The following is an 11,460-nucleotide window of genomic DNA, read 5'->3' as shown; positions in this document are numbered from 1 at the left end:
CCTTTCGCTGCCCAACATTGAATTTTTGTTACATAACTCTTTGCTCCCTTTCACTCAGGGCCATCCTGTTTGAGAGCCATAGATCAAAACAGCTGGGGGTGGGGGCGGCATCAGGTTTGCCCACAGGGGGTCCTGCCGAAGCTCTCCTGATTGCTTTGTTGCTCTGGGCATCAGTTTAAGCTGGCAGGTGGATTGATTCCTCCAGGTTGATGGATGAGTTTGTCTGTAGTTCTCCTGCATGTCAGCACTGCAGCACGGAGGGAGAGCAATTGCCGTGGACGTATTGTCTTCCCATCTTTGATAGGCTAAAGCCAAAAAACAGAATGAAAAAGTATCAGAAGAAAGTTCTCTTATAAGACTTTCCAAGCTCAGGAATTTAATTTTGGTTAAAAAAAAAAAAAGCATGCATCCTCCCATAAAAAGTGGTTTGTGTGCTTTTTTTTAAACCTGTTTTTTAAAAGATACTACTTGCTGCCCCCTTCTGGGAGTGGTAGGAAATGGTTTTATTTCAATTATTCTCTCCTCTTGTTGGGGACTTGTAGAAATTCTAGGGCTAAACGGATCTTCCTCACTGCCACATATAGTACTTTGTAAGGGGAAAAACAATTGGGAATTGTTTTGCTTTTGCTGAGCTAACTACCTGTTGCAAGTCGTTCCCACAAATTCTTCTGCTCGGTTATATCTTGGATCCTAGGATCATCAGTGGTGGAGAAAGGACCTTTCAGTAATTTAGCAAACAGAGGCTAACTCCATGTAGGCTGGTGTTGGATCATGCTGACTCTCACTCTTGGGCAAAAGTTAACTGGTTGGAAATGGTTGAATGCAGAGCAGTACTTCGAGCGGTGCTGCATTGAGAAAATGGCTTGATACGGCATCATGATTCAAGCAAAGCATTTTTGGAAACCCAGTACAAACGTATCTTGGACAAGAGCTAACAGACATGGAATCTCCCAAGTCAAAATTCTGAAATTTTGAAATGAGGAACTTGCCATATCTTTTCACCATTAATGGAGACCAACCCAAGTTAAGCCTTTCTGTTCTTGGGTTGAAGTCACTGTCTCTGTAAAAAAAAAATGGAAAACTAATGTTAGAGGGTTTTTTTTGTTTGTTTGTTTCCTTTGTTTTAACTTCCTTGGTTGTATTTATTACATGGCAAATAAGGTGGGTGTGTTTGGCTTTAAGAGATTCCAGTGAGAAAATCAGATTTGTGTCACCATTGCCCTTCCTCTGGGGTTGATCTGCAGAAATTCTCCAGACTGTTTCACAAAAACTCGACAATCAAAACCTGGGCAATACATATAGTGAGATACAAATTAATACATAACAGATAGCTACGTAACTGAAATAATGTTTTTTGCTATAATAATGTGGTGACAGCCCAGAGTTCTCCTTTCTGAACTGCCCTAGAACAATCAAATGTGTGGATGACCTTGGGGGAAGAAGGAAAAAGATGCTGCCTAAGAAACAACCAGGCAAGAGAAGGGGGAGAGCCCCTAAGAACTTAGTGATCAGAGGAAGAAACTTGGGAAGGACCTGCCCTAATTGATCAGCCAGTTAAAAGTGACGACAGGGAATTTGTACTTCTAGACTTGGAAGATTCTTTAATGTAGCCTTATAAATAAAGTAGAATTAGTTCATCAAGTCCTGCTTCCTGTCTGGTTTATCTGGGAGGGCTGATACTTAAGAACATGTACTCCTCCCTTATAAGCATCCCTGGGAGTAGGGGGAATTACAAGAAGCTGTTTTGGGACCTTAAAAAGAGTCCAAGGAAGAAGAGAACTGCCCTTTTATTTTCTCCTGCCCAATGCCGATTTTCTTAGTTCCACTGTCCCCATAGTGAATGGGGGAACCCCAGGCTCAAACAGGTACAACCAAGGAGAGAAATGAAAGGTGATGAAACAAAATGTTTGTCCGTTGTCTCAAAATGATAAGTCAACAGGGAAGTCATTTCTATAATGTTCAGGGCTATTCCCTCAAGTAGATGTTCGGTTGCTCAAGGAGTTCTAGTTAATTAGCCAGAAATAAAAAAACAACAATATGAACTTGTTGCCCTTCCTGTGTTTGAGACCACAGTTCTCATAATCCATTTAGCATTTAGTGGTGATTGTAAGGACATCAGGTGGGCTATAACTAAAAGACTGTCCAGACTGTGCTGGCTGTGAAGGGGTCAAGGGCCTTGTCTGCTCGCTATGGCTGACCCTGCAAGACAGCTTTCTCCAAGCTGATATCTTGGTGGTTGGCTGGGGATGTCGGAAAGTTCTACAATACCTCTGGATTGCATCACTTTGAAGAGAGACCTCAGGAAAGGCCGCCATATCTATAAGCAGAGTTTATATTTTGTTGGTTGGCTTTAAGAATGACATAGAATCAGCAGCCTGAAAATACGATGAGGACTTCTAGATATATCAGGTTGTAGACTCTACCTCTGTTTATAGGGAGTGCAGTTTTATCCACTGGAGCTTTTTTACGCTGTATTTCAGGTTGTGGAAATTTCTGTCTTTGCAAACTAAACAGACCAACTGATCTTCACAGCAGCTGGGAAGAAATAAATGGTAATCCTCTGGATATCATTAAGTGTCCTGAGCAGTCTGAACCAATCCACAGAAACCAATATAACTATGTAGTGGTTCCATATATTCCGTCTGCGATCTGTCTTCATTCGAAGCTTATACAGGAGGCTGATGCTTCTCGGGGGGGGGGGGAATCATTTTCTGTGTTACATTTGAAAGATCTCCCACCACTCCCCAGTAGTACTTACTAAAAGTTCTACCTTGTTCATTCCATCTTTGTCGACTCTTTCTCCTTCTTCTGTTACAAGTTGTGGATGTTGTTTTCTTGCTCTCGTTAGATAAGAAATAGCCAGGGATGAACCAATAAGGCTGTCATTTTGTAACAGAAAGTTGGTGGGGTTTTTTTCCCCAATTATGTTCTGGAACAATACATCAGGGAACGCAACCTGTGATTCATGGATGGATTTTACTATCTTTGAGTCAGTGTTGAATCCTGGTACTAGCACCTTGAGAAGAAGCTGAACCATGGTTTTTGCCTGTAGCCAGACCCTTCACTTGTCCGAAATCCAAGAGACAAGGCTCAGTATCTCAGCATTGATATGAAGCTTGAGCTTCAGCAAAAACTACCCAGCCTTTATAGTTGCAAATCCACTATATATCCACTGAGCATATCCAGATGTCTGAGAATGACCCCAAGCACAGAGAGTAGAGTAAGAAAGATGATCTTGTGGGATATACATAGGAACTTGCCATTAGCTAAGCAGAAGGGGCCGAAGCACTTTTAAAGTCCAGAACAACTGGATAACATTTGGAAGCAGCTCAGACAAATACTCCCTAAACCACTTCATATAAGAAGGGGGAGAAGATCCAGCACAACCAGACTTGTTATTGTTCTGTTATAGCCATTTCAAGGAAGGTAGTTTTAGCCTTTTAGGGGAACTAATTTCCTCGTCTGGTCTACCAAATGGGGCCACTTAACCATAGTAGACTCCAGAAAAAGAGGTCTGGAGTTATCTTTGGTAAACCAAATGTTGCCTGGCTATGCCAGATGAGGCTGAGTTAGTGTCAAGAGAACTCTACTATGAAAATAAACAGTTGCCTAATAACATGAACTAGAGGTGAAAAGATTGCTTTTGTCTCAGAATATATTGCAGTTTGACCCCAATGACTTAAAAAAATACATTAAAAAAGCAACAGTGTACTGTATGGTATAATTTGAGGACAATTCCCTCCCAGGACTGATATGTTTGAAGTACATCTTGAATCTAGATCAAAGAGATTCTCAGAGACAAAGGTAACATAGATTATATCATCAGGGCTGCTGCTCTGTCCTATTTATATGTGGGAGACAGTGTTTTAATTAGCCAATTCATCAGCAATAACCTCCAAAGAGGGTCACATTAGCACACATAGGATGAAAACAACCACTTTTAATGTATTCCTCAGACAATGCTGCCAGCTTCAAAAAGAATCTTAAAACTGATTGGGAAACAAATTTAAATTTATTGCTAAGCATAGTTCTTGTGTATTTTTTGTAGGCTACTTGCCTTTCTAATTATCCTATGGGTCCGAGTATAATAAATATTATGAACAAATCCTCCGAGGCCCTTAGGGGCCAGGTGTTCCGAAAAGGACACCTGCCGCACGGACGGCTCGCCAGGGGTCTCCCAGCCGACATACAGGACTGGGGGGACCGATGCTGGCGCGTCCTAGGCTCGGAGGGGTTCGGAGGCCTCAGGCCGCGGCCATTATTTTGGTCGTCGCCTAGGCCGCTGTGCCCAGTGACACCGGGGCTTTGGATTTATAATTGCAGCAGCCTGGTGGTGAACAGGGAACGGAGAAGAATTGAGGAATGAAGAAGGGAAGGGGATATCGGCAAACGTGAGTGGAGTGCTCCGGAGTGCGGGGGGGTTTTTCTCCCCTGCGACTGGAAGGAGTACGAATCACTTTGGAGAGAGGAGAACTTAAAATAACAAGATTACCGGTTTTGTGGAGCTCTGGAGAGAAGAGGTGATGGAGAAATTTAGGAGGGAGGGTTTGAGGCCCCCCCTCCCTCTGGGGAACAATGGTGGCGTCCAGCTTCCGCCTTCACTATGAGAATCTTGATGACATCACTTCCCTTCGGCTTCCTGGTTGACTAACTGTACTCTGGACTCGTTGCTCCTGTGAGTGCCCCCTGGTGGATCCGGAGGAAATTACAAGGATACTGTGCTTGCCTGAGGATTTTAAAAAATTTTTTTAAATGGCAAAAGGTCAGAGACCAACTGCTGGAGAAATGGAGAGAATTTTGGAAAAGTTATCTAATATGGACAAGAAACTGGATGAAATAAGAGCAGAAATTGTGACTATCCAAAAGGATTTAAAGGACACTCAACAAGTCTCAGCAGAAAACAAGCAGAAAGTGGAAGGTCTGGAGGGAGAGATGCGGGCAGTGCAGAAAAGAGAGGAGACGACAGGCAATGCTGTGCTTGGACTACAGATGGATAAAATGTCTTATTTCCTTAGGTTTCAAAATCTGGAAGAAGTGGACCAAGAAGATTTGAGAGATGTTGTGACTAACTGTTGGGAGAATTTCTTGGGAGAGGTGTTGACTTTATGAATTGGGATGTGGATCGAGTTTATAGAGTTAATTCAAAATATGCACGCACGCATGCAGTTCCTAGAGAGGTTCATGTCAAATTTGTGAGAAGAGAGACGAGAGATGAAATTCTTAGAAAACATAGGAGTGGGGCACTGACTTATAGGGGCAGGGAGATAGCCATTCTGAGGCAGATTCCCAGACAGGTACGTGAAATGAGAAAGAAATATTACTTTTTGTCAAGCAAATTGTACCAGAAGGGAGTAGGCTTCAGATGGCTGATGCCAGAGGGATTGATGATTTTCCGGGAGGGCATTACGAAAAAAATTAGTACAATTGGGGAGGCTGCGGCCTACGTGGAGGAACACAAAGCCCTCCTGGAATTAGATGACCCAGGAGTTGAAGAAGGGGAGGTTATAGACCATGGGGAGGAGGCGGCTGCCGCTGTTGCGGCCCTGGAGTTGGGTCAGGCTGAACCCAGAGTTCTGAGATCCAAAACTAGGAAGTGACAATGATATTTGGTATTGTGTTGGTTTTCCTTATTCTCCTTTGTATGATATTCTGATTATTCTTGACCCTTCTTTATTGCGTATGTAAGATTGATAAACTTAGCTACTTCGTATCACCTGCTTGCCATATGGCTGTTGTATGTGTTTAAAATTTTGAGTAAAATTCTTATCTTGTATAAGAAAAATGAAAATTTACCATACCTGATATGTATTTGTATAAACCTTTTTTGACCAATAAAAACTTTTTGGATGAAAAAAAAAAAAAAAAAAAAAAAAAAAAAAAAAAAATATTATGAACAAATGAGAACTTCCAAAAGCTTTGTACTTAAATAGACATTCAATCCTAATCTATCTCAAATACGAAAAACTTTTACAGTATTTGGCATCTATGAAACAATCCTATAATGTCCAATTTTATGCCTCTGTAAATTAGTATTTTTCTGAAAATCCTCTTCTACCCACAGTCTTATTTCTGTGAATTAGGTAATCACAATTCTAAATTGTATATAAATAGGTTCAGATGTTAAATATAAGATATTAAAATAAAATAATATTGTTTCTCTTCAGGAGAAAGGTTTCCATTAAAAATATGGACTTGTTCATTGTCTGTCTTCCTAGCATTTTTTCAAACCATCACACACCAGATAGACTGTTTATTGACCATAGTCTCCTTACTCATTCTTAATATTCATTTATACTTTTTGAAATACTGCCCATTTTAATTGGTGGTTGATTTGACGTGAAATTTTGGAATTTTCTTATACTATTCTGCTACCAGTGCTTTTCTAATCAACTGGTAATTTTAAGACTTTGTGAGGGAATAATATTTAGAATGTACGTCTTATGGCTCGGTAAGTGGGAGTACACAGTCCATTTTCCAACTATGGGCATTTCCACACAACCACTTCTATTTCCCAATCCCTCAAAGCAGTTTGAAAACTTTGTGGATTTTGCAACTGTGGCAAGGAGAATTAGAAGGAATAGAAGGAGAGACTTGAACAACAGTGCTTCTATCAAATCATCTCTAGGAAGGGTGAAAATAGTTTGTTTCTTCTGTTCCCATCTTGGGGAGTACATGAGTTTTTCCTGCATGTGGAGAACCCAGTTTTACTTATTAAACCTATCTTCTGAGGCCCCCATGGCTGGAATTAAATGCCAGAGGATTTCTCGTGCTTAGGTTCACAAGCCTATACATATGTCCAGTTATTCGAGCAGCAAACAATTATAATTTAGAGAGCCATCTAAATCCATAAAGACTTTGGGCCCACAAACGGTATCATTTCAAGACAGAGCCAAAATAAAAAGAAATAATGTAACGTCCAGACTCCGAAAAGAAAAAAAAGACATTTGAGCTAACATCAAATTAAGAGAGCATTACCATGGATTTTATTAATCCAATGGGGGGGTGGGGGGACAGGCTTCGGACTTTTAAAAAACGGGCAGGATGGGAGCCATATGGATCGGCGAAGAGACGGGATGATGGTTTTTGGAACCCTTGGGTGACATTCTTTGATCGATGGGTACGGAGCCTGCCAACTCTCTCCAATTATACCGATCGGGCAGAAACGATCGGATTCTAAAAAGTAATCTGGAACAATTTCGTGATGATGAAACTTTGTGTCTCGGGCAGCAAAAGCAAGATGATCGCTTGGCTCCAAAACACTAGAAAATCCCTTCCGGGATCGGCTTACTTGAAGCCCTGAGTCTTCGGAGAAGGGCGGTATAAATATATAAATAATAAAATAATAAAAATAATAAATAAGTCACAGCTGGGTGGCCCAAAACCTCCCATCTTTATTTCTCATTTCTTGGAATTGACCTTCTCGTACGATTCCTGTTGGTTTCTACTTCCAATGAATTCGGGCTGATCGCTTACACGGGAATCAAACTGGTGGGGCGCAGGAAGTGTAAATTCACACGCTATCATATCAGCAAAACAGTAAGTCAAGAACCATAAACCGTGTGCGTGGTTGCAAAAGAAAAGCGGCATTTAATTCATTATTATTAATTTACGCATACATACAAGCAACAGAAGCTGGCCGGACTTCTACAAGATCTCTGGCCGGCTTACAACTTTAAAAATAGGAAACATATTCAGATACCGATTAACATACAGCGTTTCTCTTTTTCAGGGGAAACCCACGCGTGCCGATTTTACGCCGGAATTTGCGCTTGAGGAATCCGCCATCGAATCGCAAAACAATCGATACCCATATTATACTGAACACCAACGCGCGCCAGTATTGGTTAACTCAAGGCGGCATTGCATTCCTACTACTGTACTCCCGCCTGCTATTTTTGTTTAGGCTTGGGACGTATAGAAAACCCCGAGGTCTTCCGAGCAATCTTAAAGTAACCGATACTGCCCCACGTTCCAACCTAGGTCCCACTGTTACGGGATGGCCTGACAACCGTAACTCTCTTTATTAGGGAGCAAGCCGGGGATCCTGGATCTCAAGCGCCGCTATTAATGAAGATTATCACACACAAGTGTAGTCGGCTCCCAGACACGCCCCGCCGCTTTCTTTTACTATACTAGCGCCCTCTCTCGATGCTCTCGAAGTTCGGCTGCGCCGCCTTCTCTTTCCTCTCACCCTTCCAAACGCCGGCTGCCTCTTTTAACGCGCTAATCGATACGCTAGGCATTCGGGTTCGTTCCTGCAATTCAAGGAATCGAGGCTCTTTTTCTCACCCTTCCCGGCTGCTAACGCTTCTTTCTCGTCTCTCCATCGATCGGCTCGGCCTTCAACCCACTCCGCCTTAACAACGGAACGAGTCCCTCGGAGCGCGTTCGATGAGCTCCGTGCTCGCTTCCCCCTCCCCCCCCCCACCAACGCTCCTTGACGGAACGAATACCCTGGGCGCTTTTTTTCCCCTCTCTGGCCACTCGAGCTTCTCGACGCTCTTCTTGCCGTGCCTGTCTCCTAGCAGAGGGACCGGAAGTGGCTCGAGGAGGGGAGGGGGGGCCTCGGTCCCTCCTCAGGTGAAGGCGCTGCTGATGGAGCCGCCGTTGCGGAGCCATTGAGCCCCCCCTACCCCCCTCCCAGCGGTTGGGCCGGGGGGGCGCTCCCCCTAACGAGAAGCGACCGGACTTGGAGCCCCGCAATTCAGGTGAGGAGGAAGAGGCACGGTGAACGGGGCGGGGGGGGGGGAGGAGGAGGCAGCCGGGGACAACGAGCAAGAGAAGCAGCCGGAAAAGTGGGGAGTCGGAAAGTGGGGTTGAGGTGGCGGTGGAGGCGGGGGGGGGGAGGGTGTAACAGTTGGATCAGGTCTCGGAGGCTCCGGGTGCGCTTGGGAAAGAAGGACTGCGAGGCGATGATGGGAGCCGAGGCAAAGTGGTGGCTTGCCTTATTCGGAGTCACTATTGTCAGAGGTGGTAACTAAGGAACTGCTTGCCAGGAGGGAGAAAAGGCTCGGAGGAAACTTGGGCTGCGCCTTGGGGTGAGGAATTGGGGGGAGAAAGAACACGGATTTGCTGGGCGAGGGAACAAAGAGGGATTGTGTGGGTGTCTGGGGGGCAGTTGGGGAGCGCAGCTGATCGTGGGTGGTGGTGGTGGAGGAAGAGGAGGAGGAGGAGGAGGCAGCTGGCGAAGTTGCCGTTCTTGAAGTGGGGTTGAGCTTGGTTCAACGGATTGGGAAAGGCAAAGGGAGAAGCGCTGCTCATTCCAATCTGCTCTTGGCCCGAACTGTTTTCAAAGCGGTCGCGGGTGTCTGGAGTCCTCCTGGGGATCAATATACTTCGGAGTGTATTGCCTTGTATCGAAGTTACAAATCGTAGGGTATTCATGCGTGTTTGGAGATTTAGTTTCACACCGGAGCGATCTCTCTTTTGGGCCAGGAAATATGCTTCCGACTGTAGCTTTGGAGGCTGTTGTAATTAATTAGCTACCGTGTAGTATTTATCTTCAGGTGCATCTTTGCCTGGAAGGGAAGGTATTTTGGAATGGTGCTTCTGTTGTATTAATGCTCGGTGTTGTTTCTTTCTGGGACCTGGAAGAAAACTCTTATGTGTATTAGTTGTCGACATGTGGGGGGGGCAGGATAAATTTAGCTGACATTAAATCTAAAGCGCTCTAAAGGCTCACTCATGTAGCCTGATTGCCTGTGTGTTTTAGTACTGTGTTTTAGTGGAGGAAAAACTGCCTCTTGCCAATAAACTTGGCTCCCAGGTAGTTACTCTAAACTCCAATCTTTTGTCTGTTCCACTTTTTGCTATATTAAAGTTTGCTATAAAAAAATAAGGCATTTCAACTTTAAAGCATGAGAATACGCTTTTCTTCTCTGTGTATGGATGTGTGCGTTTGAGAGAGATGAAAATAGATAGCAAATGCCAGTATCTTTGAAACCGCAGTTCAAGAGTCAGTAAACCTGTTGAGCAATGTGTAGAAAGTTAATTTTCACTATTTTGTACTCTGTTTAATTTGAGAACTTCTTTGCTACTACATTGAGACTTGCTTTTGGGAGATGATTATTATTCAAACTAGTTAAAAGTCGAAGTGTAGAAGCTACCTTGTTCTGGAACCAATGGTTTATGTGAGTAGAAATCAACACTATAGCATCCAGTATCAAATTCCAATTAGCATAGCTCTCAGGTTTGGCTGCTTTGTCATCTCTAATTAATAAAGGTTTGCTTTGAGGCAGTCAATGGATGCCCAGCTAGCCAGCTTTTGTCACAGTATTCTTAAGTGACAAGCTCATGTAGGACTTTCTGATTAGTACTTCAACTATGTTGGAGAAGTCACTATTATGATTGTCTTGGTGAATCATTTGGTCACTCTTAGGTTTTGGGTGAGTTTTGGAAAATGTGTTCAGTTATTGAAATTAGCTAGATCAAATCAGAGGCTCTGTTATGAGTTGAGACAGTATCTACTTTCAAAAAACAAGATTGGTATGGCTAAAATGTTCTTTTCTAGTTGAATTACCCTATAAAACAGACATCATTCTCTAGACTCTATAGAATTTTAATAAAAGTTCTATCAGGCAAATGAATCTTAGGATAGTTTTAAGATTGTTTGAAGGTAGAGATTTTTTTATTCCAAACTACCAGTAGTAATTAGTTTTTAAGTTTTCTTTGCTCCCTAATGCTAATGACATGCCATGTTAGTTTCTGATCAGTGATAATTTCTTTGTCTTCATGGAAACTACAACTTGCTGACTTCAAAGTTTTAGTGTTTAATATGATTTAATATGGATGGATTAATCAAGTTTTATTATGAAATGAACAGTTTCTTGTTGCTGACTAATTTTTAATTTTTTTTCATCATTTGGGGGATTTTCTCTTTTCAGGTCTAGTAACCTAACTTTATACAAGTTTAGTAAGAAGTAAAATCCACTGTGTTTAACGGATCTATAAGGTTGATGGTGCTGGCTAAGAGAGTGACTCAGTCTAATTAGATTAAGATAAAAGAAAGATTTCTACTATGGACATACTACCTAATTTATAGTTCTGAATCCAAGATGTTGTATTGCATCACATATACAGGTTAAAAATCTGTAATCATGATAAATGGGTAGTGTACTTTATTTAATGCTTCCTGCAAGTGGCTGCAGTGGAAATAAAAACAGTGTATCTCTAATATTTTAAGGTTTGTCTTTTTTTAGAAATGATGGGGTTCTACATGTTTTAGCAATTGTCACTTTCCAGATATTATTTTGCGGTCTCAAGTTCCACCAAGAATCCTTTTTGAGAACTTTGCTCAGCCTAGGTGTCTAATGACTGTAGTAAGAAGTTGTATGGAACCAAATCTTCTTTGAAGCTATACTGATGTAGTTGTAAGATTACTTTAAATTATTTAAATTGCTCTAAATGTTAGTGGCCTTGGTTATGTATATTATGGGTAAGTATGGTTCATTGTAATAAATT

General features: G+C 42.4%; 1 protein-coding gene across 5 annotated transcripts in view; it reads left to right on the top strand.

Annotated features, from left to right (window-relative positions):
• Positions 1-7,619: 7,619 nt before the first annotated feature.
• The window catches only part of IKZF4 (IKAROS family zinc finger 4), a 71,341-nt gene continuing 67,500 nt past the window's right edge, over positions 7,620-11,460 (top strand). For 3 of the 5 annotated variants that reach the window (XM_058169282.1, XM_058169285.1, XM_058169286.1), the window contains exon 1: positions 7,624-8,708. The gene's annotated coding sequence lies outside the window, so the exon portion shown is untranslated. Of the gene's footprint in view, positions 8,709-11,460 lie in introns of all 5 variants that reach the window. The other 2 variants (XM_058169284.1, XM_058169283.1) reach the window with 2 other exon arrangements.

Source organism: Ahaetulla prasina, chromosome 2, assembly GCF_028640845.1.
Source record: "Ahaetulla prasina isolate Xishuangbanna chromosome 2, ASM2864084v1, whole genome shotgun sequence".
NCBI classification, from domain to species: domain Eukaryota; kingdom Metazoa; phylum Chordata; class Lepidosauria; order Squamata; family Colubridae; genus Ahaetulla; species Ahaetulla prasina.
The sequence above is the reverse complement of the archived record's forward strand: the minus strand, read 5'-3'. Positions and strand labels throughout refer to the sequence as shown.